The 24,500-nt window shown below is 57.4% G+C and overlaps 59 non-coding genes across 59 annotated transcripts; all 59 read right to left on the bottom strand.

The window, feature by feature from the left end:
- Positions 1–117: 117 nt before the first annotated feature.
- LOC135647564 (5S ribosomal RNA) lies at positions 118–236 on the bottom strand. The gene has a single exon (XR_010500300.1). It is a non-coding gene; the product is annotated as a 5S ribosomal RNA (ribosomal RNA).
- Positions 237–522: 286 nt separating this feature from the next.
- Positions 523–641, bottom strand: LOC135647145 (5S ribosomal RNA). The gene has a single exon (XR_010499888.1). It is a non-coding gene; the product is annotated as a 5S ribosomal RNA (ribosomal RNA).
- Positions 642–949: 308 nt separating this feature from the next.
- Positions 950–1,068, bottom strand: LOC135646463 (5S ribosomal RNA). Its single transcript, XR_010499212.1, has one exon. It is a non-coding gene; the product is annotated as a 5S ribosomal RNA (ribosomal RNA).
- Positions 1,069–1,376: 308 nt separating this feature from the next.
- LOC135648059 (5S ribosomal RNA) lies at positions 1,377–1,495 on the bottom strand. The gene has a single exon (XR_010500751.1). It is a non-coding gene; the product is annotated as a 5S ribosomal RNA (ribosomal RNA).
- A 308-nt stretch (positions 1,496–1,803) lies between these two features.
- LOC135647421 (5S ribosomal RNA) lies at positions 1,804–1,922 on the bottom strand. The gene has a single exon (XR_010500160.1). It is a non-coding gene; the product is annotated as a 5S ribosomal RNA (ribosomal RNA).
- A 308-nt stretch (positions 1,923–2,230) lies between these two features.
- LOC135648057 (5S ribosomal RNA) lies at positions 2,231–2,349 on the bottom strand. The gene has a single exon (XR_010500750.1). It is a non-coding gene; the product is annotated as a 5S ribosomal RNA (ribosomal RNA).
- A 308-nt stretch (positions 2,350–2,657) lies between these two features.
- Positions 2,658–2,776, bottom strand: LOC135646462 (5S ribosomal RNA). The gene has a single exon (XR_010499211.1). It is a non-coding gene; the product is annotated as a 5S ribosomal RNA (ribosomal RNA).
- Positions 2,777–3,084: 308 nt separating this feature from the next.
- Positions 3,085–3,203, bottom strand: LOC135646539 (5S ribosomal RNA). The gene has a single exon (XR_010499286.1). It is a non-coding gene; the product is annotated as a 5S ribosomal RNA (ribosomal RNA).
- Positions 3,204–3,511: 308 nt separating this feature from the next.
- On the bottom strand, positions 3,512–3,630 carry LOC135647574 (5S ribosomal RNA). The gene has a single exon (XR_010500310.1). It is a non-coding gene; the product is annotated as a 5S ribosomal RNA (ribosomal RNA).
- A 308-nt stretch (positions 3,631–3,938) lies between these two features.
- On the bottom strand, positions 3,939–4,057 carry LOC135648055 (5S ribosomal RNA). Its single transcript, XR_010500748.1, has one exon. It is a non-coding gene; the product is annotated as a 5S ribosomal RNA (ribosomal RNA).
- A 308-nt stretch (positions 4,058–4,365) lies between these two features.
- On the bottom strand, positions 4,366–4,484 carry LOC135646524 (5S ribosomal RNA). Its single transcript, XR_010499271.1, has one exon. It is a non-coding gene; the product is annotated as a 5S ribosomal RNA (ribosomal RNA).
- Positions 4,485–4,792: 308 nt separating this feature from the next.
- On the bottom strand, positions 4,793–4,911 carry LOC135647554 (5S ribosomal RNA). The gene has a single exon (XR_010500291.1). It is a non-coding gene; the product is annotated as a 5S ribosomal RNA (ribosomal RNA).
- A 308-nt stretch (positions 4,912–5,219) lies between these two features.
- Positions 5,220–5,338, bottom strand: LOC135647164 (5S ribosomal RNA). The gene has a single exon (XR_010499906.1). It is a non-coding gene; the product is annotated as a 5S ribosomal RNA (ribosomal RNA).
- Positions 5,339–5,646: 308 nt separating this feature from the next.
- Positions 5,647–5,765, bottom strand: LOC135647232 (5S ribosomal RNA). Its single transcript, XR_010499973.1, has one exon. It is a non-coding gene; the product is annotated as a 5S ribosomal RNA (ribosomal RNA).
- A 308-nt stretch (positions 5,766–6,073) lies between these two features.
- Positions 6,074–6,192, bottom strand: LOC135648054 (5S ribosomal RNA). The gene has a single exon (XR_010500747.1). It is a non-coding gene; the product is annotated as a 5S ribosomal RNA (ribosomal RNA).
- Positions 6,193–6,500: 308 nt separating this feature from the next.
- On the bottom strand, positions 6,501–6,619 carry LOC135648126 (5S ribosomal RNA). The gene has a single exon (XR_010500816.1). It is a non-coding gene; the product is annotated as a 5S ribosomal RNA (ribosomal RNA).
- A 308-nt stretch (positions 6,620–6,927) lies between these two features.
- Positions 6,928–7,046, bottom strand: LOC135648046 (5S ribosomal RNA). The gene has a single exon (XR_010500739.1). It is a non-coding gene; the product is annotated as a 5S ribosomal RNA (ribosomal RNA).
- Positions 7,047–7,354: 308 nt separating this feature from the next.
- On the bottom strand, positions 7,355–7,473 carry LOC135647490 (5S ribosomal RNA). Its single transcript, XR_010500227.1, has one exon. It is a non-coding gene; the product is annotated as a 5S ribosomal RNA (ribosomal RNA).
- Positions 7,474–7,781: 308 nt separating this feature from the next.
- Positions 7,782–7,900, bottom strand: LOC135646461 (5S ribosomal RNA). Its single transcript, XR_010499210.1, has one exon. It is a non-coding gene; the product is annotated as a 5S ribosomal RNA (ribosomal RNA).
- A 308-nt stretch (positions 7,901–8,208) lies between these two features.
- Positions 8,209–8,327, bottom strand: LOC135648045 (5S ribosomal RNA). Its single transcript, XR_010500738.1, has one exon. It is a non-coding gene; the product is annotated as a 5S ribosomal RNA (ribosomal RNA).
- Positions 8,328–8,635: 308 nt separating this feature from the next.
- On the bottom strand, positions 8,636–8,753 carry LOC135647538 (5S ribosomal RNA). The gene has a single exon (XR_010500275.1). It is a non-coding gene; the product is annotated as a 5S ribosomal RNA (ribosomal RNA).
- Positions 8,754–9,040: 287 nt separating this feature from the next.
- Positions 9,041–9,159, bottom strand: LOC135647632 (5S ribosomal RNA). The gene has a single exon (XR_010500366.1). It is a non-coding gene; the product is annotated as a 5S ribosomal RNA (ribosomal RNA).
- A 308-nt stretch (positions 9,160–9,467) lies between these two features.
- On the bottom strand, positions 9,468–9,585 carry LOC135647537 (5S ribosomal RNA). Its single transcript, XR_010500274.1, has one exon. It is a non-coding gene; the product is annotated as a 5S ribosomal RNA (ribosomal RNA).
- Positions 9,586–9,872: 287 nt separating this feature from the next.
- LOC135647631 (5S ribosomal RNA) lies at positions 9,873–9,991 on the bottom strand. The gene has a single exon (XR_010500365.1). It is a non-coding gene; the product is annotated as a 5S ribosomal RNA (ribosomal RNA).
- Positions 9,992–10,299: 308 nt separating this feature from the next.
- On the bottom strand, positions 10,300–10,417 carry LOC135647536 (5S ribosomal RNA). Its single transcript, XR_010500273.1, has one exon. It is a non-coding gene; the product is annotated as a 5S ribosomal RNA (ribosomal RNA).
- Positions 10,418–10,704: 287 nt separating this feature from the next.
- Positions 10,705–10,823, bottom strand: LOC135647724 (5S ribosomal RNA). The gene has a single exon (XR_010500453.1). It is a non-coding gene; the product is annotated as a 5S ribosomal RNA (ribosomal RNA).
- A 308-nt stretch (positions 10,824–11,131) lies between these two features.
- LOC135647595 (5S ribosomal RNA) lies at positions 11,132–11,250 on the bottom strand. The gene has a single exon (XR_010500330.1). It is a non-coding gene; the product is annotated as a 5S ribosomal RNA (ribosomal RNA).
- A 286-nt stretch (positions 11,251–11,536) lies between these two features.
- On the bottom strand, positions 11,537–11,654 carry LOC135647616 (5S ribosomal RNA). The gene has a single exon (XR_010500350.1). It is a non-coding gene; the product is annotated as a 5S ribosomal RNA (ribosomal RNA).
- Positions 11,655–11,941: 287 nt separating this feature from the next.
- Positions 11,942–12,060, bottom strand: LOC135647630 (5S ribosomal RNA). Its single transcript, XR_010500364.1, has one exon. It is a non-coding gene; the product is annotated as a 5S ribosomal RNA (ribosomal RNA).
- A 308-nt stretch (positions 12,061–12,368) lies between these two features.
- Positions 12,369–12,486, bottom strand: LOC135647741 (5S ribosomal RNA). Its single transcript, XR_010500469.1, has one exon. It is a non-coding gene; the product is annotated as a 5S ribosomal RNA (ribosomal RNA).
- Positions 12,487–12,773: 287 nt separating this feature from the next.
- On the bottom strand, positions 12,774–12,892 carry LOC135647723 (5S ribosomal RNA). Its single transcript, XR_010500452.1, has one exon. It is a non-coding gene; the product is annotated as a 5S ribosomal RNA (ribosomal RNA).
- A 308-nt stretch (positions 12,893–13,200) lies between these two features.
- On the bottom strand, positions 13,201–13,319 carry LOC135647593 (5S ribosomal RNA). The gene has a single exon (XR_010500328.1). It is a non-coding gene; the product is annotated as a 5S ribosomal RNA (ribosomal RNA).
- Positions 13,320–13,605: 286 nt separating this feature from the next.
- On the bottom strand, positions 13,606–13,724 carry LOC135647703 (5S ribosomal RNA). The gene has a single exon (XR_010500435.1). It is a non-coding gene; the product is annotated as a 5S ribosomal RNA (ribosomal RNA).
- A 308-nt stretch (positions 13,725–14,032) lies between these two features.
- On the bottom strand, positions 14,033–14,151 carry LOC135647689 (5S ribosomal RNA). The gene has a single exon (XR_010500421.1). It is a non-coding gene; the product is annotated as a 5S ribosomal RNA (ribosomal RNA).
- A 308-nt stretch (positions 14,152–14,459) lies between these two features.
- LOC135647535 (5S ribosomal RNA) lies at positions 14,460–14,577 on the bottom strand. The gene has a single exon (XR_010500272.1). It is a non-coding gene; the product is annotated as a 5S ribosomal RNA (ribosomal RNA).
- A 287-nt stretch (positions 14,578–14,864) lies between these two features.
- Positions 14,865–14,983, bottom strand: LOC135647629 (5S ribosomal RNA). The gene has a single exon (XR_010500363.1). It is a non-coding gene; the product is annotated as a 5S ribosomal RNA (ribosomal RNA).
- Positions 14,984–15,291: 308 nt separating this feature from the next.
- On the bottom strand, positions 15,292–15,409 carry LOC135647534 (5S ribosomal RNA). Its single transcript, XR_010500271.1, has one exon. It is a non-coding gene; the product is annotated as a 5S ribosomal RNA (ribosomal RNA).
- A 287-nt stretch (positions 15,410–15,696) lies between these two features.
- On the bottom strand, positions 15,697–15,815 carry LOC135647722 (5S ribosomal RNA). The gene has a single exon (XR_010500451.1). It is a non-coding gene; the product is annotated as a 5S ribosomal RNA (ribosomal RNA).
- A 308-nt stretch (positions 15,816–16,123) lies between these two features.
- On the bottom strand, positions 16,124–16,242 carry LOC135647592 (5S ribosomal RNA). Its single transcript, XR_010500327.1, has one exon. It is a non-coding gene; the product is annotated as a 5S ribosomal RNA (ribosomal RNA).
- A 286-nt stretch (positions 16,243–16,528) lies between these two features.
- On the bottom strand, positions 16,529–16,647 carry LOC135647701 (5S ribosomal RNA). The gene has a single exon (XR_010500433.1). It is a non-coding gene; the product is annotated as a 5S ribosomal RNA (ribosomal RNA).
- A 308-nt stretch (positions 16,648–16,955) lies between these two features.
- On the bottom strand, positions 16,956–17,074 carry LOC135647207 (5S ribosomal RNA). Its single transcript, XR_010499948.1, has one exon. It is a non-coding gene; the product is annotated as a 5S ribosomal RNA (ribosomal RNA).
- Positions 17,075–17,317: 243 nt separating this feature from the next.
- On the bottom strand, positions 17,318–17,437 carry LOC135647680 (5S ribosomal RNA). Its single transcript, XR_010500413.1, has one exon. It is a non-coding gene; the product is annotated as a 5S ribosomal RNA (ribosomal RNA).
- A 308-nt stretch (positions 17,438–17,745) lies between these two features.
- Positions 17,746–17,864, bottom strand: LOC135647050 (5S ribosomal RNA). The gene has a single exon (XR_010499795.1). It is a non-coding gene; the product is annotated as a 5S ribosomal RNA (ribosomal RNA).
- A 308-nt stretch (positions 17,865–18,172) lies between these two features.
- Positions 18,173–18,291, bottom strand: LOC135647521 (5S ribosomal RNA). Its single transcript, XR_010500258.1, has one exon. It is a non-coding gene; the product is annotated as a 5S ribosomal RNA (ribosomal RNA).
- Positions 18,292–18,599: 308 nt separating this feature from the next.
- LOC135647337 (5S ribosomal RNA) lies at positions 18,600–18,718 on the bottom strand. Its single transcript, XR_010500077.1, has one exon. It is a non-coding gene; the product is annotated as a 5S ribosomal RNA (ribosomal RNA).
- Positions 18,719–19,026: 308 nt separating this feature from the next.
- On the bottom strand, positions 19,027–19,145 carry LOC135647570 (5S ribosomal RNA). Its single transcript, XR_010500306.1, has one exon. It is a non-coding gene; the product is annotated as a 5S ribosomal RNA (ribosomal RNA).
- A 308-nt stretch (positions 19,146–19,453) lies between these two features.
- On the bottom strand, positions 19,454–19,572 carry LOC135646538 (5S ribosomal RNA). Its single transcript, XR_010499285.1, has one exon. It is a non-coding gene; the product is annotated as a 5S ribosomal RNA (ribosomal RNA).
- A 243-nt stretch (positions 19,573–19,815) lies between these two features.
- Positions 19,816–19,934, bottom strand: LOC135647098 (5S ribosomal RNA). The gene has a single exon (XR_010499841.1). It is a non-coding gene; the product is annotated as a 5S ribosomal RNA (ribosomal RNA).
- A 308-nt stretch (positions 19,935–20,242) lies between these two features.
- LOC135647328 (5S ribosomal RNA) lies at positions 20,243–20,361 on the bottom strand. Its single transcript, XR_010500068.1, has one exon. It is a non-coding gene; the product is annotated as a 5S ribosomal RNA (ribosomal RNA).
- A 308-nt stretch (positions 20,362–20,669) lies between these two features.
- On the bottom strand, positions 20,670–20,788 carry LOC135646537 (5S ribosomal RNA). The gene has a single exon (XR_010499284.1). It is a non-coding gene; the product is annotated as a 5S ribosomal RNA (ribosomal RNA).
- Positions 20,789–21,031: 243 nt separating this feature from the next.
- On the bottom strand, positions 21,032–21,150 carry LOC135646541 (5S ribosomal RNA). The gene has a single exon (XR_010499288.1). It is a non-coding gene; the product is annotated as a 5S ribosomal RNA (ribosomal RNA).
- A 243-nt stretch (positions 21,151–21,393) lies between these two features.
- LOC135647043 (5S ribosomal RNA) lies at positions 21,394–21,512 on the bottom strand. Its single transcript, XR_010499788.1, has one exon. It is a non-coding gene; the product is annotated as a 5S ribosomal RNA (ribosomal RNA).
- Positions 21,513–21,820: 308 nt separating this feature from the next.
- LOC135647200 (5S ribosomal RNA) lies at positions 21,821–21,939 on the bottom strand. The gene has a single exon (XR_010499941.1). It is a non-coding gene; the product is annotated as a 5S ribosomal RNA (ribosomal RNA).
- A 243-nt stretch (positions 21,940–22,182) lies between these two features.
- Positions 22,183–22,301, bottom strand: LOC135647097 (5S ribosomal RNA). Its single transcript, XR_010499840.1, has one exon. It is a non-coding gene; the product is annotated as a 5S ribosomal RNA (ribosomal RNA).
- A 307-nt stretch (positions 22,302–22,608) lies between these two features.
- On the bottom strand, positions 22,609–22,727 carry LOC135647326 (5S ribosomal RNA). Its single transcript, XR_010500066.1, has one exon. It is a non-coding gene; the product is annotated as a 5S ribosomal RNA (ribosomal RNA).
- A 308-nt stretch (positions 22,728–23,035) lies between these two features.
- Positions 23,036–23,154, bottom strand: LOC135646536 (5S ribosomal RNA). Its single transcript, XR_010499283.1, has one exon. It is a non-coding gene; the product is annotated as a 5S ribosomal RNA (ribosomal RNA).
- A 243-nt stretch (positions 23,155–23,397) lies between these two features.
- Positions 23,398–23,516, bottom strand: LOC135646540 (5S ribosomal RNA). Its single transcript, XR_010499287.1, has one exon. It is a non-coding gene; the product is annotated as a 5S ribosomal RNA (ribosomal RNA).
- A 243-nt stretch (positions 23,517–23,759) lies between these two features.
- On the bottom strand, positions 23,760–23,878 carry LOC135647042 (5S ribosomal RNA). The gene has a single exon (XR_010499787.1). It is a non-coding gene; the product is annotated as a 5S ribosomal RNA (ribosomal RNA).
- Positions 23,879–24,186: 308 nt separating this feature from the next.
- On the bottom strand, positions 24,187–24,305 carry LOC135647199 (5S ribosomal RNA). The gene has a single exon (XR_010499940.1). It is a non-coding gene; the product is annotated as a 5S ribosomal RNA (ribosomal RNA).
- Between the last annotated feature and the right edge of the window lie 195 nt (positions 24,306–24,500).

Raw genomic sequence — 24,500 nt, 5'->3', positions numbered from 1 at the left:
AAACCTCTCTCCGAGCCCCACGAGACTGACTGCGTAACGGTCACGGCAAATTCCGAGGACCAAAACCATCGCTTCGGAGGTCGACGGGAGAGGTTTTGGTCGTTCGGGGCGCAAAAAGGAGTGCAACATGAAGACTTCCCAGGGCGTCACCCATCCTAGTACTACTCTCGCCCAAGCACGCTTAACTTCGGAGTTCTGATGGGATCCGGTGCTTTAGTGCTGGTATGATCGCACTCGCTTTTTTTGCGTCGTCCCTCGCCTTTTTGCATGTCGCGGACGGCGTATGGAGCCTCTAAACCTGTCGAACGATCTCGGAATCGCCATTACCGGACACGGCAAGCGCGCGCCGAAACCATCGGGACTTTGTCGAACGAACTCGGAATCGCTATTGCGACCCCATTCCGGAAACCTCTCTCCGAGCCCCACGAGACTGACTGCGTAGCGGTCACGGCAAATTCCGAGGCCCAAAACCATCGCCTCGGAGGTCGACGGGAGAGGTTTTGGTCGCTCGGGGCGCAAAAAGGAGTGCAACACGAGGACTTCACAGGGGGTCACCCATCCTAGTACTACTCTCGCCCAAGCACGCTTAACTTCGGAGTTCTGATGGGATCCGTTGCTTTAGTGCTGGTATGATCGCACTCGCTTTGTTTGCGTCGTCCCTCGCCTTTGTGCACGTCGCGGACGGTGTACGGAGCCTCTAAAACTCTCGAACGATCTCGGAATCGCCATTGTCGGATCTCGGAATCGCCATTACCGGACACGGCAAGCGCGCGCCGAAACCATCGGGACTTTGTCGAACGAACTCGGAATCGCTATTGCGACCCCATTCCGGAAACCTCGCTCCGAGCCCCACGAGACTGACTGCGTAGCGGTCACGGCAAATTCCGAGGCCCAAAACCATCGCCTCGGAGGTCGACGGGAGAGGTTTTGGTCGCTCGGGGCGCAAAAAGGAGTGCAACACGAGGACTTCCCAGGGGGTCACCCATCCTAGTACTACTCTCGCCCAAGCACGCTTAACTTCGGAGTTCTGATGGGATCCGTTGCTTTAGTGCTGGTATGATCGCACTCGCTTTGTTTGCGTCGTCCCTCGCCTTTGTGCACGTCGCGGACGGTGTACGGAGCCTCTAAAACTCTCGAACGATCTCGGAATCGCCATTGTCGGATCTCGGAATCGCCATTACCGGACACGGCAAGCGCGCGCCGAAACCATCGGGACTTTGTCGAACGAACTCGGAATCGCTATTGCGACCCCATTCCGGAAACCTCGCTCCGAGCCCCACGAGACTGACTGCGTAGCGGTCACGGCAAATTCCGAGGCCCAAAACCATCGCCTCGGAGGTCGACGGGAGAGGTTTTGGTCGCTCGGGGCGCAAAAAGGAGTGCAACACGAGGACTTCCCAGGGGGTCACCCATCCTAGTACTACTCTCGCCCAAGCACGCTTAGCTTCGGAGTTCTGATGGGATCCGGTGCTTTAGTGCTGGTATGATCGCACTCGCTTTGTTTGCGTCGTCCCTCGCCTTTGTGCACGTCGCGGACGGCGTACGGAGCCTCTAAACCTGTCGAACGATCTCGGAATCGCCATTGTCGGATCTCGGAATCGCCATTACCGGACACGGCAAGCGCGCGCCGAAACCATCGGGACTTTGTCGAACGAACTCGGAATCGCTATTGCGACCCCATTCCGGAAACCTCGCTCCGAGCCCCACGAGACTGACTGCGTAGCGGTCACGGCAAATTCCGAGGCCCAAAACCATCGCCTCGGAGGTCGACGGGAGAGGTTTTGGTCGCTCGGGGCGCAAAAAGGAGTGCAACACGAGGACTTCCCAGGGGGTCACCCATCCTAGTACTACTCTCGCCCAAGCACGCTTAACTTCGGAGTTCTGATGGGATCCGTTGCTTTAGTGCTGGTATGATCGAACTCGCTTTGTTTGCGTCGTCCCTCGCCTTTGTGCACGTCGCGGACGGTGTACGGAGCCTCTAAAACTCTCGAACGATCTCGGAATCGCCATTGTCGGATCTCGGAATCGCCATTACCGGACACGGCAAGCGCGCGCCGAAACCATCGGGACTTTGTCGAACGAACTCGGAATCGCTATTGCGACCCCATTCCGGAAACCTCGCTCCGAGCCCCACGAGACTGACTGCGTAGCGGTCACGGCAAATTCCGAGGCCCAAAACCATCGCCTCGGAGGTCGACGGGAGAGGTTTTGGTCGCTCGGGGCGCAAAAAGGAGTGCAACACGAGGACTTCCCAGGGGGTCACCCATCCTAGTACTACTCTCGCCCAAGCACGCTTAGCTTCGGAGTTCTGATGGGATCCGGTGCTTTAGTGCTGGTATGATCGCACTCGCTTTGTTTGCGTCGTCCCTCGCCTTTGTGCACGTCGCGGACGGCGTACGGAGCCTCTAAACCTGTCGAACGATCTCGGAATCGCCATTGTCGGATCTCGGAATCGCCATTACCGGACACGGCAAGCGCGCGCCGAAACGATCGGGACTTTGTCGAACGAACTCGGAATCGGTATTGCGACCCCATTGCGGAAACCTCGCTCCGAGCCCCACGAGACTGACTGCGTAGCGGTCACGGCAAATTCTGAGGCCCAAAACCATCGCCTCGGAGGTCGACGGGAGAGGTTTTGGTCGCTCGGGGCGCAAAAAGGAGTGCAACACGAGGACTTCCCAGGGGGTCACCCATCCTAGTACTACTCTCGCCCAAGCACGCTTAACTTCGGAGTTCTGATGGGATCCGTTGCTTTAGTGCTGGTATGATCGCACTCGCTTTGTTTGCGTCGTCCCTCGCCTTTGTGCACGTCGCGGACGGTGTACGGAGCCTCTAAAACTCTCGAACGATCTCGGAATCGCCATTGTCGGATCTCGGAATCGCCATTACCGGACACGGCAAGCGCGCGCCGAAACCATCGGGACTTTGTCGAACGAACTCGGAATCGCTATTGCGACCCCATTCCGGAAACCTCGCTCCGAGCCCCACGAGACTGACTGCGTAGCGGTCACGGCAAATTCCGAGGCCCAAAACCATCGCCTCGGAGGTCGACGGGAGAGGTTTTGGTCGCTCGGGGCGCAAAAAGGAGTGCAACACGAGGACTTCCCAGGGGGTCACCCATCCTAGTACTACTCTCGCCCAAGCATGCTTAGCTTCGGAGTTCTGATGGGATCCGGTGCTTTAGTGCTGGTATGATCGCACTCGCTTTGTTTGCGTCGTCCCTCGCCTTTGTGCACGTCGCGGACGGCGTACGGAGCCTCTAAACCTGTCGAACGATCTCGGAATCGCCATTGTCGGATCTCGGAATCGCCATTACCGGACACGGCAAGCGCGCGCCGAAACCATCGGGACTTTGTCGAACGAACTCGGAATCGCTATTGCGACCCCATTCCGGAAACCTCGCTCCGAGCCCCACGAGACTGACTGCGTAGCGGTCACGGCAAATTCCGAGGCCCAAAACCATCGCCTCGGAGGTCGACGGGAGAGGTTTTGGTCGCTCGGGGCGCAAAAAGGAGTGCAACACGAGGACTTCCCAGGGGGTCACCCATCCTAGTACTACTCTCGCCCAAGCGCGCTTAACTTCGGAGTTCTGATGGGATCCGTTGCTTTAGTGCTGGTATGATCGAACTCGCTTTGTTTGCGTCGTCCCTCGCCTTTGTGCACGTCGCGGACGGTGTACGGAGCCTCTAAAACTCTCGAACGATCTCGGAATCGCCATTGTCGGATCTCGGAATCGCCATTACCGGACACGGCAAGCGCGCGCCGAAACCATCGGGACTTTGTCGAACGAACTCGGAATCGCTATTGCGACCCCATTCCGGAAACCTCGCTCCGAGCCCCACGAGACTGACAGCGTAGCGGTCACGGCAAATTCCGAGGCCCAAAACCATCGCCTCGGAGGTCGACGGGAGAGGTTTTGGTCGCTCGGGGCGCAAAAAGGAGTGCAACACGAGGACTTCCCAGGGGGTCACCCATCCTAGTACTACTCTCGCCCAAGCACGCTTAGCTTCGGAGTTCTGATGGGATCCGGTGCTTTAGTGCTGGTATGATCGCACTCGCTTTGTTTGCGTCGTCCCTCGCCTTTGTGCACGTCGCGGACGGCGTACGGAGCCTCTAAACCTGTCGAACGATCTCGGAATCGCCATTGTCGGATCTCGGAATCGCCATTATCGGACATGGCAAGCGCGCGCCGAAACGATCGGGACTTTGTCGAACGAACTCGGAATCGGTATTGCGACCCCATTGCGGAAACCTCGCTCCGAGCCCCACGAGACTGACTGCGTAGCGGTCACGGCAAATTCTGAGGCCCAAAACCATCGCCTCGGAGGTCGACGGGAGAGGTTTTGGTCGCTCGGGGCGCAAAAAGGAGTGCAACACGAGGACTTCCCAGGGGGTCACCCATCCTAGTACTACTCTCGCCCAAGCACGCTTAACTTCGGAGTTCTGATGGGATCCGGTGCTTTACTGCTGGTATGATCGCACTCACTTTGTTTGCGTCGTCCCTCGCCTTTGTGCACGTCGCGGACGGTGTACGGAGCCTCTAAACCTGTCGAACGATCTCGGAATCGCCATTGTCGGATCTCGGAATCGCCATTACCGGACACGGCAAGCGCGCGCCGAAACCATCGGGACTTTGTCGAACGAACTCGGAATCGCTATTGCGACCCCATTCCGGAAACCTCTCTCCGAGCCCCACGAGACTGACTGCGTAGCGGTCACGGCAAATTCCGAGGCCCAAAACCATCGCCTCGGAGGTCGACGGGAGAGGTTTTGGTCGCTCGGGGCGCAAAAAGGAGTGCAACACGAGGACATCCCAGGGGGTCACCCATCCTAGTACTACTCTCGCCCAAGCGCGCTTAACTTCGGAGTTCTGATGGGATCCGTTGCTTTAGTGCTGGTATGATCGCACTCGCTTTGTTTGCGTCGTCCCTCGCCTTTGTGCACGTCGCGGACGGTGTACGGAGCCTCTAAAACTCTCGAACGATCTCGGAATCGCCATTGTCGGATCTCGGAATCGCCATTACCGGACACGGCAAGCGCGCGCCGAAACCATCGGGACTTTGTCGAACGAACTCGGAATCGCTATTGCGACCCCATTCCGGAAACCTCGCTCCAAGCCCCACGAGACTTACTGCGTAGCGGTCACGGCAAATTCCGAGGCCCAAAACTATCGCCTCGGAGGTCGACGGGAGAGGTTTTGGTCGCTCGGGGCGCAAAAAGGAGTGCAACACGAGGACTTCCCAGGGGGTCACCCATCCTAGTGCTACTCTCGCCCAAGCACGCTTAGCTTCGGAGTTCTGATGGGATCCGGTGCTTTAGTGCTGGTATGATCGCACTCGCTTTGTTTGCGTCGTCCCTCGCCTTTGTGCACGTCGCGGACGGCGTACGGAGCCTCTAAACCTGTCGAACGATCTCGGAATCGCCATTGTCGGATCTCGGAATCGCCATTACCGGACACGGCAAGCGCGCGCCGAAACCATCGGGACTTTGTCGAACGAACTCGGAATCGCTATTGCGACCCCATTCCGGAAACCTCGCTCTGAGCCCCACGAGACTGACTGCGTAGCGGTCACGGCAAATTCCGAGGCCCAAAACCATCGCCTCGGAGGTCGACGGGAGAGGTTTTGGTCGCTCGGGGCGCAAAAAGGAGTGCAACACGAGGACTTCCCAGGGGGTCACCCATCCTAGTACTACTCTCGCCCAAGCACGCTTAACTTCGAAGTTCTGATGGGATCCGTTGCTTTAGTGCTGGTATGATCGCACTCACTTTGTTTGCGTCGTCCCTCGCCTTTGTGCACGTCGCGGACGGTGTACGGAGCCTCTAAAACACTCGAACGATCTCGGAATCGCCATTGTCGGATCTCGGAATCGCCATTACCGGACACGGCAAGCGCGCGCCGAAACCATCGGGACTTCGTCGAACGAACTCGGAATCGCTATTGCGACCCCATTCCGGAAACCTCGCTCCGAGCCCCACGAGACTGACAGCGTAGCGGTCACGGCAAATTCCGAGGCCCAAAACCATCGCCTCGGAGGTCGACGGGAGAGGTTTTGGTCGCTCGGGGCGCAAAAAGGAGTGCAACACGAGGACTTCCCAGGGGGTCACCCATCCTAGTACTACTCTCGCCCAAGCACGCTTAGCTTCGGAGTTCTGATGGGATCCGGTGCTTTAGTGCTGGTATGATCGCACTCGCTTTGTTTGCGTCGTCCCTCGCCTTTGTGCACGTCGCGGACGGCGTACGGAGCCTCTAAACCTGTCGAACGATCTCGGAATCGCCATTGTCGGATCTCGGAATCGCCATTACCGGACACGGCAAGCGCGCGCCGAAACCATCGGGACTTTGTCGAACGAACTCGGAATCGCTATTGCGACCCCATTCCGGAAACCTCGCTCCGAGCCCCACGAGACTGACTGCGTAGCGGTCACGGCAAATTCCGAGGCCCAAAACCATCGCCTCGGAGGTCGACGGGAGAGGTTTTGGTCGCTCGGGGCGCAAAAAGGAGTGCAACACGAGGACTTCCCAGGGGGTCACCCATCCTAGTACTACTCTCGCCCAAGCACGCTTAACTTCGGAGTTCTGATGGGATCCGGTGCTTTAGTGCTGGTATGATTACACTCACTTTGTTTGCGTCGTCCCTCGCCTTTGTGCACGTCGCGGACGGCGTACGGAGCCTCTAAACCTGTCGAACGATCTCGGAATCGCCATTGTCGGATCTCGGAATCGCCATTACCGGACACGGCAAGCGCGCGCCGAAACCATCGGGACTTTGTCAAACGAACTCGGAATCGGTATTGCGACCCCATTGCGGAAACCTCGCTCCGAGCCCCACGAGACTGACTGCGTAGCGGTCACGGCAAATTCCGAGGCCCAAAACCATCGCCTCGGAGGTCGACGGGAGAGGTTTTGGTCGCTCGGGGCGCAAAAAGGAGTGCAACACGAGGACTTCCCAAGGGGTCACCCATCCTAGTACTACTCTCGCCCAAGCACGCTTAACTTCGGAGTTCTGATGGGATCCGGTGCTTTAGTGCTGGTATGATCGCACTCACTTTGTTTGCGTCGTCCCTCGCCTTTGTGCACGTCGCGGACGGTGTACGGAGTCTCTAAACCTGTCGAACGATCTCGGAATCGCCATTGTCGGATCTCGGAATCGCCATTACCGGACACGGCAAGCGCGCGCCGAAACCATCGGGACTTTGTCGAACGAACTCGGAATCGCTATTGCGACCCCATTCCGGAAACCTCTCTCCGAGCCCCACGAGACTGACTGCGTAGCGGTCACGGCAAATTCCGAGGCCCAAAACCATCGCCTCGGAGGTCGACGGGAGAGGTTTTGGTCGCTCGGGGCGCAAAAAGGAGTGCAACACGAGGACTTCCCAGGGTGTCACCCATCCTAGTACTACTCTCGCCCAGGCACGCTTAACTTCGGAGTTCTGATGGGATCCGTTGCTTTAGTGCTGGTATGATCGCACTCGCTTTGTTTGCGTCGTCCCTCGCCTTTGTGCACGTCGCGGACGGCGTACGGAGCCTCTAAACCTGTCGAACGATCTCGGAATCACCATTGTCGGATCTCGAAATCGCCATTACCGGACAAAGCAAGCGCGCGCCGAAACCATCGGGACTTTGTCGAACGAACTCGGAATCGCTATTGCGACCCCATTCCGGAAACCTCGCTCTGAGCCCCACGAGACTGACTGCGTAGCGGTCACGGCAAATTCCGAGGCCCAAAACCATCGCCTCGGAGGTCGACGGGAGAGGTTTTGGTCGCTCGGGGCGCAAAAAGGAGTGCAACACGAGGACTTCCCAGGGGGTCACCCATCCTAGTACTACTCTCGCCCAAGCACGCTTAACTTCGGAGTTCTGATGGGATCCGTTGCTTTAGTGCTGGTATGATCGCACTCGCTTTGTTTGCGTCGTCCCTCGCCTTTGTGCACGTCGCGGACGGCGTACGGAGCCTCTAAAACTCTCGAACGATCTCGGAATCGCCATTGTCGGATCACGGAATCGCCATTACCGGACACGGCAAGCGCGCGCCGAAACCATCGGGACTTTGTCGAACGAACTCGGAATCGCTATTGCGACCCCATTCCGGAAACCTCTCTCCGAGCCCCACGAGACTGACTGCGTAGCGGTCACGGCAAATTCCGAGGCCCAAAACCATCGCCTCGGAGGTCGACGGGAGAGGTTTTGGTCGCTCGGGGCGCAAAAAGGAGTGCAACACGAGGACTTCCCAGGGGGTCACCCATCCTAGTACTACTCTCGCCCAAGCACGCTTAACTTCGGAGTTCTGATGGGATCCGGTGCTTTAGTGCTGGTATGATCGCACTCACTTTGTTTGCGTCGTCCCTCGCCTTTGTGCACGTCGCGGACGGTGTACGGAGCCTCTAAACCTGTCGAACGATCTCGGAATCGCCATTGTCGGATCTCGGAATCGCCATTACCGGACACGGCAAGCGCGCGCCGAAACCATCGGGACTTTGTCGAACGAACTCGGAATCGCTATTGCGACCCCATTCCGGAAACCTCTCTCCGAGCCCCACGAGACTGACTGCGTAGCGGTCACGGCAAATTCCGAGGCCCAAAACCATCGCCTCGGAGGTCGACGGGAGAGGTTTTGGTCGCTCGCGGCACAAAAAGGATTGCAACACGAGGACTTCCCAGGGGGTCACCCATCCTAGTACTACTCTCGCCCAAGCACGCTTAACTTCGGAGTTCTGATGGGATCCGGTGCTTTAGTGCTGGTATGATCCAATTGCCTTTGTTTGCGTCGTCCCTCGCCTTTGTGCATGTCGCGGACGGCGTATGGAGCCTCTAAACCTGTCGAACGATCTTGGAATCGCCATTACCGGACACGGCAAGCGCGTGCCGAAACCATCGGGACTTTGTCGAACGAACTCGGAATCGCTATTGCGACCCCATTCCGGAAACCTCTCTCCGAGCCCCACGAGACTGACTTCATAGCGGTCACGGCAAATTCCGAGGCCCAAAACCATCGCCTCGGAGGTCGACGGGAGAGGTTTTGGTCGCTCGGGGCGCAAAAAGGAGTGCAACACGAGGACTTCCGAGGGGGTCACCCATCCTAGTACTACTCTCGCCCAAGCACGCTTAACTTCGGAGTTCTGATGGGATCCATTGCTTTAGTGCTGGTATGATCGCATTGGCTTTGTTTGCGTCGTCCCTCGCCTTTGTGCACGTCGCGGACGGTGTACGGAGCCTCTAAACCTGTCGAACGATCTCGGAATCGCCATTGTCGGATCTCGGAATCGCCATTACCGGACACGGCAAGCGCGCGCTGAAACCATCGGGACTTTGTCGAACGAACTCGGAATCACTATTGCGACCCCATTCCGGAAACCTCTCTCCGAGCCCCACGAGACTGACTGCGTAGGGGTCACGGCAAATTCCGAGGCCCAAAACCATCGCCTCGGAGGTCGACGGGAGAGGTTTTGGTCGCTCGCGGCACAAAAAGGATTGCAACACGAGGACTTCCCAGGGGGTCACCCATCCTAGTACTACTCTCGCCCAAGCACGCTTAACTTCGGAGTTCTGATGGGATCCGGTGCTTTAGTGCTGGTATGATCCAATTGGCTTTGTTTGCGTCGTCCCTCGCCTTTGTGCACGTCTCGGACGGCGTACGGAGCCTCTAAACCTGTCGAACGATCTCGGAATCGCCATTACCGGACACGGCAAGCGCGCGCCGAAACCATCGGGACTTTGTCGAACGAACTCGGAATCGCTATTGCGACCCCATTCCGGAAACCTCTCTCTGAGCCCCACGAGACTGACTTCATAGCGGTCACGGAAAATTCCGACGCCCAAAACCATCGCCTCGGAGGTCGACGGGAGAGGTTTTGGTCGCTCGGGGCGCAAAAAGGAGTGCAACACGAGGACTTCCGAGGGGGTCACCCATCCTAGTACTACTCTCGCCCAAGCACGCTTAACTTCGGAGTTCTGATGGGATCCATTGCTTTAGTGCTGGTATGATCGCATTGGCTTTGTTTGCGTCGTCCCTCGCCTTTGTGCACGTCGCGGACGGTGTACGGAGCCTCTAAACCTGTCGAACGATCTCGGAATCGCCATTGTCGGATCTCGGAATCGCCATTACCGGACACGGCAAGCGCGCGCTGAAACCATCGGGACTTTGTCGAACGAACTCGGAATCACTATTGCGACCCCATTCCGGAAACCTCTCTCCGAGCCCCACGAGACTGACTGCGTAGGGGGCACGGCAAATTCCGAGGCCCAAAACCATCGCCTCGGAGGTCGACGGGAGAGGTTTTGGTCGCTCGCGGCACAAAAAGGATTGCAACACGAGGACTTCCCAGGGGGTCACCCATCCTAGTACTACTCTCGCCCAAGCACGCTTAACTTCGGAGTTCTGATGGGATCCGGTGCTTTAGTGCTGGTATGATCCAATTGGCTTTGTTTGCGTCGTCCCTCGCCTTTGTGCACGTCTCGGACGGCGTACGGAGCCTCTAAACCTGTCGAACGATCTCGGAATCGCCATTACCGGACACGGCAAGCGCGCGCCGAAACCATCGGGACTTTGTCGAACGAACTCGGAATCGCTATTGCGACCCCATTCCGGAAACCTCTCTCCGAGCCCCACGAGACTGACTACGTAGCGGTCACGGCAAATTTCGAGGCCCAAAACCATCGCCTCGGAGGTCGACGGGAGAGGTTTTGGTCGCTCGGGGCGCAAAAAGGAGTGCAACATGAGGACTTCCCAGGGGGTCACCCATCCTAGTACTACTCTCGCCCAAACACGCTTAACTTTGGAGTTCTGATGGGATCCGGTGCTTTAGTGCTGGTATAATCCCAATGGCTTTGTCTTTTTTGTCCCTCGCCTTTGTGCACGTCGAGGACGGCGTATGGAGCCTCTAAACCTCTCGAACGATCTCAGAATCGCCATTGTCGGATCTCCGAATCGCCATTACCGGACACGGCAAGCCCGCGCCGAAACCATCGGGACTTTGTCGAACGAATTTGGAATCGCTATTGCGACCCCATTCCGGAAACCTCTCTCCGAGCCCCACGAGACTGACTGCGCAGCGGTCACGGCAAATTCCGAGGCCCAAAACCATCGCTTCGGAGGTCGACGGGAGAGGTTTTGGTCGTTCGGGGCGCAAAAAGGAGTGCAACATGAAGACTTCCCAAGGCGTCACCCATCCTAGTACTACTCTCGCCCAAGCACGCTTAACTTCGGAGTTCTGATGGGATCCGGTGTTTTAGTGCTGGTATGATCGCACTCGCTTTTTTAGCGTCGTCCCTCGCCTTTGTGCATGTCGCGGATGGCGTATGGAGCCTCTAAACCTGTCGAACGATCTCGGAATCGCCATTACCGGACACGGCAAGCGCGCGCCGAAACCATCGGGACTTTGTCGAACGAACTCGGAATCGCTATTGCGACCCCATTCCGGAAACCTCTCTCCGAGCCCCACGAGACTGACTGCGTAGCGGTCACGGCAAATTCCGAGGCCCAAAACCATCGCCTCGGAGGTCGACGGGAGAGGTTTTGGTCGCTCGCGGCACAAAAAGGATTGCAACACGAGGACTTCCCAGGGGGTCACCCATCCTAGTACTACTCTCGCCCAAGCACGCTTAACTTCGGAGTTCTGATGGGATCTGGTGCTTTAGTGCTGGTATGATCCAATTGCCTTTGTTTGCGTCGTCCCTCGCCTTTGTGCATGTCGCGGACGGCGTATGGAGCCTCTAAACCTGTCGAACGATCTTGGAATCGCCATTACCGGACACGGCAAGCGCGTGCCGAAACCATCGGGACTTTGTCGAACGAACTCGGAATCGCTATTGCGACCCCATTCCGGAAACCTCTCTCCGAGCCCCACGAGACTGACTTCATAGCGGTCACGGCAAATTCCGAGGCCCAAAACCATCGCCTCGGAGGTCGACGGGAGAGGTTTTGGTCGCTCGGGGCGCAAAAAGGAGTGCAACACGAGGACTTCCGAGGGGGTCACCCATCCTAGTACTACTCTCGCCCAAGCACGCTTAACTTCGGAGTTCTGATGGGATCCATTGCTTTAGTGCTGGTATGATCGCATTGGCTTTGTTTGCGTCGTCCCTCGCCTTTGTGCACGTCGCGGACGGTGTACGGAGCCTCTAAACCTGTCGAACGATCTCGGAATCGCCATTGTCGGATCTCGGAATCGCCATTACCGGACACGGCAAGCGCGCGCTGAAACCATCGGGACTTTGTCGAACGAACTCGGAATCACTATTGCGACCCCATTCCGGAAACCTCTCTCCGAGCCCCACGAGACTGACTGCGTAGGGGTCACGGCAAATTCCGAGGCCCAAAACCATCGCCTCGGAGGTCGACGGGAGAGGTTTTGGTCGCTCGCGGCACAAAAAGGATTGCAACACGAGGACTTCCCAGGGGGTCACCCATCCTAGTACTACTCTCGCACAAGCACGCTTAACTTCGGTGTTCTGATGGGATCCGGTGCTTTAGTGCTGGTATGATCCAATTGGCTTTGTTTGCGTCGTCCCTCGCCTTTGTGCACGTCTCGGACGGCGTACGGAGCCTCTAAACCTGTCGAACGATCTCGGAATCGCCATTACCGGACACGGCAAGCGCGCGCCGAAACCATCGGGACTTTGTCGAACGAACTCGGAATCGCTATTGCGACCCCATTCCGGAAACCTCTCTCCGAGCCCCACGAGACTGACTACGTAGCGGTCACGGCAAATTTCGAGGCCCAAAACCATCGCCTCGGAGGTCGATGGGAGAGGTTTTGGTCGCTCGGGGCGCAAAAAGGAGTGCAACATGAGGACTTCCCAGGGGGTCACCCATCCTAGTACTACTCTCGCCCAAACACGCTTAACTTTGGAGTTCTGATGGGATCCGGTGCTTTAGTGCTGGTATAATCCCAATGGCTTTGTCTTTTTTGTCCCTCGCCTTTGTGCACGTCGAGGACGGCGTATGGAGCCTCTAAACCTCTCGAACGATCTCAGAATCGCCATTGTCGGATCTCCGAATCGCCATTACCGGACACGGCAAGCGCGCGCCGAAACCATCGGGACTTTGTCGAACGAATTTGGAATCGCTATTGCGACCCCATTCCGGAAACCTCTCTCCGAGCCCCACGAGACTGACTGCGTAGCGGTCACGGCAAATTCCGAGGCCCAAAACCATCGCTTCGGAGGTCGACGGGAGAGGTTTTGGTCGTTCGGGGCGCAAAAAGGAGTGCAACATGAAGACTTCCCAAGGCGTCACCCATCCTAGTACTACTCTCGCCCAAGCACGCTTAACTTCGGAGTTCTGATGGGATCCGGTGTTTTAGTGCTGGTATGATCGCACTCGCTTTTTTAGCGTCGTCCCTCGCCTTTGTGCATGTCGCGGACGGCGTATGGAGCCTCTAAACCTGTCGAACGATCTCGGAATCGCCATTACCGGACACGGCAAGCGCGCGCCGAAACCATCGGGACTTTGTCGAACGAACTCGGAATCGCTATTGCGACCCCATTCCGGAAACCTCTCTCCGAGCCCCACGAGACTGACTGCGTAGCGGTCACGGCAAATTCCGAGGCCCAAAACCATCGCCTCGGAGGTCGACGGGAGAGGTTTTGGTCGCTCGGGGCGCAAAAAGGAGTGCAAGAAGAGGACTTCCCAGGGGGTCACCCATCCTAGTACTACTATCGCCCAAGCACGCTTAACTTCGGAGTTCTGATGGGATCCGGTGATTTAGTGCTGGTATGATCGCAGTCGCTTTGTTTGCGTCGTCCCTCGCCTTTGTGCACGTCGCGGACGGCGTACGGAGCCTTTAAACCTGTCGAACGATCTCGGAATCGCCATTGTCGGATCTCGGAATCGCCATTACCGGACACGGCAAGCGCGCGCCGAAACCATCGTGACTTTGTCGAACGAACTCGGAATCGCTATTGCGACCCCATTCCGGAAACCTCTCTCCGAGCCCCACGAGACTGACTGCGTAGCGGTCACGGCAAATTCCGAGGCCCAAAACCATCGCTTCGGAGGTCGACGGGAGAGGTTTTGGTCGCTCGGGGCACAAAAAGGAGTGCAACATGAAGACTTCCCAGGGCGTCACCCATCCTAGTACTACTCTCGCCCAGGCACGCTTAACTTCGGAGTTCTGATGGGATCCGGTGCTTTAGTGCTGGAGTGATCGCACTCGCTTTGTTTGCGTCGTCCCTCGCCTTTGTGCACGTCGCGGACGGCGTATGGAGCCGCTAAACCTGTCGAACGATCTCGGAATCGCCATTGTCGGATCTCGGAATCGCCATTACCGGATAGGGCAAGCGCGCGCCGAAACCATCGGGACTTTGTCGAACGAACTCGGAATCGCTATTGCGACCCCATTCCGGAAACCTCTCTCCGAGCCCCACGAGACTGACTGCGTAGCGGTCACGGCAAATTCCGAGGCCCAAAACCATCGCCTCGGAGGTCGACGGGAGAGGTTTTGGTCGCTCGCGGCACAAAAAGGATTGCAACACGAGGACTTCCCAGGGGGTCACCCATCCTAGTACTACTCTCGCCCAAGCACGCTTAACTTCGGAGTTCTGATGGGATCCGGTGCTTTAGTGCTGGTATGATCCAATTGCCTTTGTTTGCGTCGTCCCTCGCCTTTGTGCATGTCGCGGACGGCGTATGGAGCCTCTAAACCTGTCGAACGATCTTGGAATCGCCATTACCGGACACGGCAAGCGCGTGCCGAAACCATCGGGACTTTGTCGAACGAACTCGGAATCGCTATTGCGACCCCATTCCGGAAACCTCTCTCCGAGCCCCACGAGACTGACTTCATAGCGGTCACGGCAAATTCCGAGGCCCAAAACCATCGCCTCGGAGGTCGACGGGAGAGGTTTTGGTCGCTCGGGGCGCAAAAAGGAGTGCAACACGAGGACTTCCGAGGGGGTCACCCATCCTAGTACTACTCTCGCCCAAGCACGCTTAACTTCGGAGTTCTGATGGGATCCATTGCTTTAGTGCTGGTATGATCGCATTGGCTTTGTTTGCGTCGTCCCTCGCCTTTGTGCACGTCGCGGACGGTGTACGGAGCCTCTAAACCTGTCGAACGATCTCGGAATCGCCATTGTCGGATCTCGGAATCGCCATTACCGGACACGGCAAGCGCGCGCTGAAACCATCGGGACTTTGTCGAACGAACTCGGAATCACTATTGCGACCCCATTCCGGAAACCTCTCTCCGAGCCCAACGAGACTGACTGCGTAGGGGTCACGGCAAATTCCGAGGCCCAAAACCATCGCCTCGGAGGTCGACGGGAGAGGTTTTGGTCGCTCGCGGCACAAAAAGGATTGCAACACGAGGACTTCCCAGGGGGTCACCCATCCTAGTACTACTCTCGCCCAAGCACGCTTAACTTCGGAGTTCTGATGGGATCCGGTGCTTTAGTGCTGGTATGATCCAATTGGCTTTGTTTGCGTCGTCCCTCGCCTTTGTGCACGTCTCGGACGGCGTACGGAGCCTCTAAACCTGTCGAACGATCTCGGAATCGCCATTACCGGACACGGCAAGCGCGCGCCGAAACCATCGGGACTTTGTCGAACGAACTCGGAATCGCTATTGCGACCCCATTCCGGAAACCTCTCTCCGAGCCCCACGAGACTGACTACGTAGCGGTCACGGCAAATTTCGAGGCCCAAAACCATCGCCTCGGAGGTCGATGGGAGAGGTTTTGGTCGCTCGGGGCGCAAAAAGGAGTGCAACATGAGGACTTCCCAGGGGGTCACCCATCCTAGTACTACTCTCGCCCAAACACGCTTAACTTTGGAGTTCTGATGGGATCCGGTGCTTTAGTGCTGGTATAATCCCAATGGCTTTGTCTTTTTTGTCCCTCGCCTTTGTGCACGTCGAGGACGGCGTATGGAGCCTCTAAACCTCTCGAACGATCTCAGAATCGCCATTGTCGGATCTCCGAATCGCCATTACCGGACACGGCAAGCGCGCGCCGAAACCATCGGGACTTTGTCGAACGAATTTGGAATCGCTATTGCGACCCCATTCCGGAAACCTCTCTCCGAGCCCCACGAGACTGACTGCGTAGCGGTCACGGCAAATTCCGAGGCCCAAAACCATCGCTTCGGAGGTCGACGGGAGAGGTTTTGGTCGTTCGGGGCGCAAAAAGGAGTGCAACATGAAGACTTCCCAAGGCGTCACCCATCCTAGTACTACTCTCGCCCAAGCACGCTTAACTTCGGAGTTCTGATGGGATCCGGTGTTTTAGTGCTGGTATGATCGCACTCGCTTTTTTAGCGTCGTCCCTCGCCTTTGTGCATGTCGCGGACGGCGTATGGAGCCTCTAAACCTGTCGAACGATCTCGGAATCGCCATTACCGGACACGGCAAGCGCGCGCCGAAACCATCGGGACTTTGTCGAACGAACTCGGAATCGCTATTGCGACCCCATTCCGGAAACCTCTCTCCGAGCCCCACGAGACTGACTGCGTAGCGGTCACGGCAAATTCCGAGGCCCAAAACCATCGCCTCGGAGGTCGACGGGAGAGGTTTTGGTCGCTCGGGGCGCAAAAAGGAGTGCAAGAAGAGGACTTCCCAGGGGGTCACCCATCCTAGTACTACTATCGCCCAAGCACGCTTAACTTCGGAGTTCTGATGGGATCCGGTGATTTAGTGCTGGTATGATCGCAGTCGCTTTGTTTGCGTCGTCCCTCGCCTTTGTGCACGTCGCGGACGGCGTACGGAGCCTTTAAACCTGTCGAACGATCTCGGAATCGCCATTGTCGGATCTCGGAATCGCCATTACCGGACACGGCAAGCGCGCGCCGAAACCATCGTGACTTTGTCGAACGAACTCGGAATCGCTATTGCGACCCCATTCCGGAAACCTCTCTCCGAGCCCCACGAGACTGACTGCGTAGCGGTCACGGCAAATTCCGAGGCCCAAAACCATCGCCTCGGAGGTCGACGGGAGGGGTTTTGGTCGCTCGGGGCGCAAAAAGGAGTGCAAGACGAGAACTTCCCAGGGGGTCACCCATCCTAGTACTACTCTCGCCCAAGCACGCTTAACTTCGGAGTTCTGATGGGATCCGGTGCTTTAGGGCTGGTATGATCGCACTCGCTTTGTTTGCGTCATCCCTCGCCATTGTGCACGTCGCGGACGGCGTACGGAGCCTCTAAATCTCTCGAACGATCTCGGAATCGCCATTGTCGGAACTCGGAATCGCTATTGCGACCCCATTCCGGAAATCTCGCTCCTTGCCCCACGAGACTGACTGCGTAGCGGTCACGGCAAATTCCGAGGCCCAAAACCATCGCCTCGGAGGTCGACGGGAGAGGTTTTGGTCGCTCGGGGCGCAAAAAGGAGTGCAACACGAGGACTTCCCACGGGGTCACCCATCCTAGCACTACTCTCGCACAAAGCACGCTTAACTTCGAAGTTCTGATGGGATCCGGTGCTTTAGTGCTGGTATGATCGCACTCGCTTTGTTTGCGTCGTCCCTCGCCTTTGTGCACGTCGCGGACGGCGTACGGAGCCTCTAAACCTGTCGAACGATCTCGGAATCGCCATTGTCGGATCTCGGAATCGCCATTACCGGACACGGCAAGCGCGCGCCGAAACCATCGTGACTTTGTCGAACGAACTCGGAATCGCTATTGCGACCCCATTCCGGAAACCTCTCTCCGAGCCCCACGAGACTGACTGCGTAGCGGTCACGGCAAATTCCGAGGCCCAAAACCATCGCCTCGGAGGTCGACGGGAGGGGTTTTGGTCGCTCGGGGCGCAAAAAGGAGTGCAAGACGAGAACTTCCCAGGGGGTCACCCATCCTAGTACTACTCTCGCCCAAGCACGCTTAACTTCGGAGTTCTGATGGGATCCGGTGATTTAGTGCTGGTATGATCGCACTCGCTTTGTTTGCGTCGTCCCTCGCCTTTGTGCACGTCGCGGACGGCGTACGGAGCCTCTAAACCTGTCGAACGATCTCGGAATCGCCATTGTCGGATCTCGGAATCGCCATTACCGGACACGGCAAGCGCGCGCCGAAACCATCGGGACTTTGTCGAACGAACTCGGAATCGCTATTGCGACCCCATTCCGGAAACCTCGCTCCGAGCCCCACGAGACTGACTGCGTAGCGGTCACGACAAATTCCGAGGCCCAAAACCATCGCCTCGGAGGTCGACGGGAGAGGTTTTGGTCGCTCGGGGCGCAAAAAGGAGTGCAACAAAAGGACTTCCCAGGGGGTCACCCATCCTAGTACTACTCTCGCCCATGCACGCTTAACTTCGAAGTTCTGATGGGATCCGGTGCTTTAGTGCTGGTATGATCGCACTCACTTTGTTTGCGTCGTCCCTCGCCTTTGTGCACGTCGCGGACGGTGTACGGAGCCTCTAAACCTGTCGAACGATCTCGGAATCGCCATTGTCGGATCTCGGAATCGCCATTACCGGACACGGCAAGCGCGCGCCGAAACCATCGTGACTTTGTCGAACGAACTCGGAATCGCTATTGCGACCCCATTCCGGAAACCTCTCTCCGAGCCCCACGAGACTGACTGCGTAGCGGTCACGGCAAATTCCGAGGCCCAAAACCATCGCCTCTGAGGTCGACGGGAGGGGTTTTGGTCGCTCGGGGCGCAAAAAGGAGTGCAAGTCGAGGACTTCCCAGGGGGTCACCCATCCTAGTACTACTCTCGCCCAAGCACGCTTAACTTCGGAGTTCTGATGGGATCCGGTGATTTAGTGCTGGTATGATCGCACTCGCTTTGTTTGTGTCGTCCCTCGCCTTTGTGCACTTCGCGGACGGCGTACGGAGCCTCTAAACCAGTCGAACGATCTCGGAATCGCCATTGTCGGATCTCGGAATCGCCATTACCGGACACGGCAAGCGCGCGCCGAAACCATCGTGACTTTGTCGAACGAACTCGGAATCGCTATTGCGACCCCATTCCGGAAACCTCTCTCCGAGCCCCACGAGACTGACTGCGTAGCGGTCACGGCAAATTCCGAGGCCCAAAACCATCGCCTCTGAGGTCGACGGGAGGGGTTTTGGTCGCTCGGGGCGCAAAAAGGAGTGCAAGACGAGGACTTCCCAGGGGGTCACCCATCCTATTACCACTCTCGCCCAAGCACGCTTAACTTCGGAGTTCTGATGGGATCCGGTGATTTAGTGCTGGTATGATCGCACTCGCTTTGTTTGCGTCGTCCCTCGCCTTTGTGCACGTCGCGGACGGCGTACGGAGCCTCTAAACCTCTCGAACGATCTCGGAATCGCCATTGTCGGATCTCGGAATCGCCATTACCGGACACGGCAAGCGCACGCCGAAACCATCGTGACTTTGTCGAACGAACTCGGAATCGCTATTGCGACCCCATTCCGGAAACCTCTCTCCGAGCCCCACGAGACTGACTGCGTAGCGGTCACGGCAAATTCCGAGGCCCAAAACCATCGCCTCGGAGGTCGACGGGAGAGGTTTTGGTCGCTCGGGGCGCAAAAAGGAGTGCAACACGAGGACTTCCCAGGGGGTCACCCATCCTAGTACTACTCTCGCCCAAGCACACTTAACTTTGGAGTTCTGATGGGATCCGGTGCTTTAGTGCTGGTATGATCGCACTCGCTTTGTTTGCGTCGTCCCTCGCCTTTGTGCACGTCGCGGACGGCGTACGGAGCCTCTAAATCTCTCGAACGATCTCGGAATCACCATTGTCGGAACTCGGAATCGCTATTGCGACCCCATTCCGGAAATCTCGCTCCTTGCCCCACGAGACTGACTGCGTAGCGGTCACGGCAAATTCCGAGGCCCAAAACCATCGCCTCTGAGGTCGACGGGAGGGGTTTTGGTCGCTCGGGGCGCAAAAAGGAGTGCAAGACGAGGACTTCCCAGGGGGTCACCCATCCTAGTACTACTCTCGCCCAAGCACGCTTAACTTCGGAGTTCTGATGGGATCCGGTGATTTAGTGCTGGTATGATCGCACTCGCTTTGTTTGTGTCGTCCCTCGCCTTTGTGCACGTCGCGGACGGCGTACGGAGCCTCTAAACCAGTCGAACGATCTCGGAATCGCCATTGTCGGATCTCGGAATCGCCATTACCGGACACGGCAAGCGCGCGCCGAAACCATCGTGACTTTGTCGAACGAACTCGGAATCGCTATTGCGACCCCATTCCGGAAACCTCTCTCCGAGCCCCACGAGACTGACTGCGTAGCGGTCACGGCAAATTCCGAGGCCCAAAACCATCGCCTCTGAGGTCGACGGGAGGGGTTTTGGTCGCTCGGGGCGCAAAAAGGAGTGCAAGACGAGGACTTCCCAGGGGGTCACCCATCCTAGTACCACTCTCGCCCAAGCACGCTTAACTTCGGAGTTCTGATGGGATCCGGTGATTTAGTGCTGGTATGATCGCACTCGCTTTGTTTGCGTCGTCCCTCGCCTTTGTGCACGTCGCGGACGGCGTACGGAGCCTCTAAACCTCTCGAACGATCTCGGAATCGCCATTGTCGGATCTCGGAATCGCCATTACCGGACACGGCAAGCGCGCGCCGAAACCATCGTGACTTTGTCGAACGAACTCGGAATCGCTATTGCGACCCCATTCCGGAAACCTCTCTCCGAGCCCCACGAGACTGACTGCGTAGCGGTCACGGCAAATTCCGAGGCCCAAAACCATCGCCTCGGAGGTCGACGGGAGAGGTTTTGGTCGCTTGGGGCGCAAAAAGGAGTGCAACACGAGGACTTCCCAGGGGGTCACCCATCCTAGTACTACTCTCGCCCAAGCACACTTAACTTTGGAGTTCTGATGGGATCCGGTGCTTTAGTGCTGGTATGATCGCACTCGCTTTGTTTGCGTCGTCCATCGCCTTTGTGCACGTCGCGGACGGCGTACGGAGCCTCTAAATCTCTCGAACGATCTCGGAATCACCATTGTCGGAACTCGGAATCGCTATTGCGACCCCATTCCGGAAATCTCGCTCCTTGCCCCACGAGACTGACTGCGTAGCGGTCACGGCAAATTCCGAGGCCCAAAACCATCGCCTCGGAGGTCGACGGGAGAGGTTTTGGTCGCTCGGGGCGCAAAAAGGAGTGCAACACGAGTACTTCCCAGGGGGTCAACCATCCTAGTACTACTCTCGCCCAAGCACGCTTAACTTCGGAGTTCTGATGGGATCCGGTGCTTTAGTGCTGGTATGATCGCACTCGCTTTGTTTGCGTCGTCCCTCGCCTTTGTGCACGTCGCGGACGGCGTACGGAGCCTCTAAATCTCTCGAACGATCTCGGAATCGCCATTGTCGGAACTCGGAATCGCTATTGCGACCCCATTCCGGAAATCTCGCTCCTTGCCCCACGAGACTGACTGCGTAGCGGTCACGGCAAATTCCGAGGCCCAAAACCATCGCCTCGGAGGTCGACGGGAGGGGTTTTGGTCGCTCGGGGCGCAAAAAGGAGTGCAAGACGAGTACTTCCCAGGGGGTCACCCATCCTAGTACTACTCTCGCCCAAGCACGCTTAACTTCGGAGTTCTGATGGGATCCGGTGCTTTAGTGCTGGTATGATCGCACTCGCTTTGTTTGCGTCGTCCCTCGCCTTTGTGCACGTCGCGGACGGCGTACGGAGCCTCTAAACCTGTCGAACGATCTCGGAATCGCCATTGTCGGATCTCGGAATCGCCATTACCGGACACGGCAAGCGCGCGCCGAAACCATCGGGACTTTGTCGAACGAACTCGGAATCGCTATTGCGACCCCATTCCGGAAACCTCTCTCCGAGCCCCACGAGACTGACCGCGTAGCGGTCACGGCAAATTCCGAGGCCCAAAACCATCGCCTCGGAGGTCGACGGGAGGGGTTTTGGTCGCTCGGGGCGCAAAAAGGAGTGCAACACGAGGACTTCCCAGGGGGTCACCCATCCTAGTACTACTCTCGCCCAAGCACACTTAACTTTGGAGTTCTGATGGGATCCGGTGCTTTAGTGCTGGTATGATCGCACTAGCTTTGTTTGCGTTGTCCCTCGCCTTTGTGCACGTCGCGGACGGCGTACGGAGCCTCTAAATCTCTCGAACGATCTCGGAATCACCATTGTCGGAACTCGGAATCGCTATTGCGACCCCATTCCGGAAATCTCGCTCCTTGCCCCACGAGACTGACTGCGTAGCGGTCACGGCAAATTCCGAGGCCCAAAACCATCGCCTCTGAGGTCGACGGGAGGGGTTTTGGTCGCTCGGGGCGCAAAAAGGAGTGCAAGACGAGGACTTCCCAGGGGGTCACCCATCCTAGTACTACTCTCGCCCAAGCACGCTTAACTTCGGAGTTCTGATGGGATCCGGTGATTTAGTGCTGGTATGATCGCACTCGCTTTGTTTGTGTCGTCCCTCGCCTTTGTGCACGTCGCGGACGGCGTACGGAGCCTCTAAACCAGTCGAACGATCTCGGAATCGCCATTGTCGGATCTCGGAATCGCCATTACCGGACACGGCAAGCGCGCGCCGAAACCATCGTGACTTTGTCGAACGAACTCGGAATCGCTATTGCGACCCCATTCCGGAAACCTCTCTCCGAGCCCCACGAGACTGACTGCGTAGCGGTCACGGCAAATCCGAGGCCCAAAACCATCGCCTCTGAGGTCGACGGGAGGGGTTTTGGTCGCTCGGGGCGCAAAAAGGAGTGCAAGACGAGGACTTCCCAGGGGGTCACCCATCCTAGTACCACTCTCGCCCAAGCACGCTTAACTTCGGAGTTCTGATGGGATCCGGTGATTTAGTGCTGGTATGATCGCACTCGCTTTGTTTGCGTCGTCCCTCGCCTTTGTGCACGTCGCGGACGGCGTACGGAGCCTCTAAACCTCTCGAACGATCTCGGAATCGCCATTGTCGGATCTCGGAATCGCCATTACCGGACACGGCAAGCGCGCGCCGAAACCATCGTGACTTTGTCGAACGAACTCGGAATCGCTATTGCGACCCCATTCCGGAAACCTCTCTCCGAGCCCCACGAGACTGACTGCGTAGCGGTCACGGCAAATTCCGAGGCCCAAAACCATCGCCTCGGAGGTCGACGGGAGAGGTTTTGGTCGCTTGGGGCGCAAAAAGGAGTGCAACACGAGGACTTCCCAGGGGGTCACCCATCCTAGTACTACTCTCGCCCAAGCACACTTAACTTTGGAGTTCTGATGGGATCCGGTGCTTTAGTGCTGGTATGATCGCACTCGCTTTGTTTGCGTCGTCCATCGCCTTTGTGCACGTCGCGGACGGCGTACGGAGCCTCTAAATCTCTCGAACGATCTCGGAATCACCATTGTCGGAACTCGGAATCGCTATTGCGACCCCATTCCGGAAATCTCGCTCCTTGCCCCACGAGACTGACTGCGTAGCGGTCACGGCAAATTCCGAGGCCCAAAACCATCGCCTCGGAGGTCGACGGGAGAGGTTTTGGTCGCTCGGGGCGCAAAAAGGAGTGCAACACGAGTACTTCCCAGGGGGTCAACCATCCTAGTACTACTCTCGCCCAAGCACGCTTAACTTCGGAGTTCTGATGGGATCCGGTGCTTTAGTGCTGGTATGATCGCACTCGCTTTGTTTGCGTCGTCCCTCGCCTTTGTGCACGTCGCGGACGGCGTACGGAGCCTCTAAATCTCTCGAACGATCTCGGAATCGCCATTGTCGGAACTCGGAATCGCTATTGCGACCCCATTCCGGAAATCTCGCTCCTTGCCCCACGAGACTGACTGCGTAGCGGTCACGGCAAATTCCGAGGCCCAAAACCATCGCCTCGGAGGTCGACGGGAGGGGTTTTGGTCGCTCGGGGCGCAAAAAGGAGTGCAAGACGAGTACTTCCCAGGGGGTCACCCATCCTAGTACTACTCTCGCCCAAGCACGCTTAACTTCGGAGTTCTGATGGGATCCGGTGCTTTAGTGCTGGTATGATCGCACTCGCTTTGTTTGCATCGTCCCTCGCCTTTGTGCACGTCGCGGACGGCGTACGGAGCCTCTAAACCTGTCGAACGATCTCGGAATCGCCATTGTCGGATCTCGGAATCGCCATTACCGGACACGGCAAGCGCGCGCCGAAACCATCGGGACTTTGTCGAACGAACTCGGAATCGCTATTGCGACCCCATTCCGGAAACCTCTCTCCGAGCCCCACGAGACTGACCGCGTAGCGGTCACGGCAAATTCCGAGGCCCAAAACCATCGCCTCGGAGGTCGACGGGAGGGGTTTTGGTCGCTCGGGGCGCAAAAAGGAGTGCAACACGAGGACTTCCCAGGGGGTCACCCATCCTAGTACTACTCTCGCCCAAGCACACTTAACTTTGGAGTTCTGATGGGATCCGGTGCTTTAGTGCTGGTATGATCGCACTAGCTTTGTTTGCGTTGTCCCTCGCCTTTGTGCACGTCGCGGACGGCGTACGGAGCCTCTAAATCTCTCGAACGATCTCGGAATCACCATTGTCGGAACTCGGAATCGCTATTGCGACCCCATTCCGGAAATCTCGCTCCTTGCCCCACGAGACTGACTGCGTAGCGGTCACGGCAAATTCCGAGGCCCAAAACCAT

This window comes from Musa acuminata, chromosome BXJ3-8, assembly GCF_036884655.1.
Source record: "Musa acuminata AAA Group cultivar baxijiao chromosome BXJ3-8, Cavendish_Baxijiao_AAA, whole genome shotgun sequence".
Taxonomy (NCBI): domain Eukaryota; kingdom Viridiplantae; phylum Streptophyta; class Magnoliopsida; order Zingiberales; family Musaceae; genus Musa; species Musa acuminata.
Note: the sequence above shows the minus strand (reverse complement) of the source record. Positions and strands in the feature narration are given on the sequence as shown.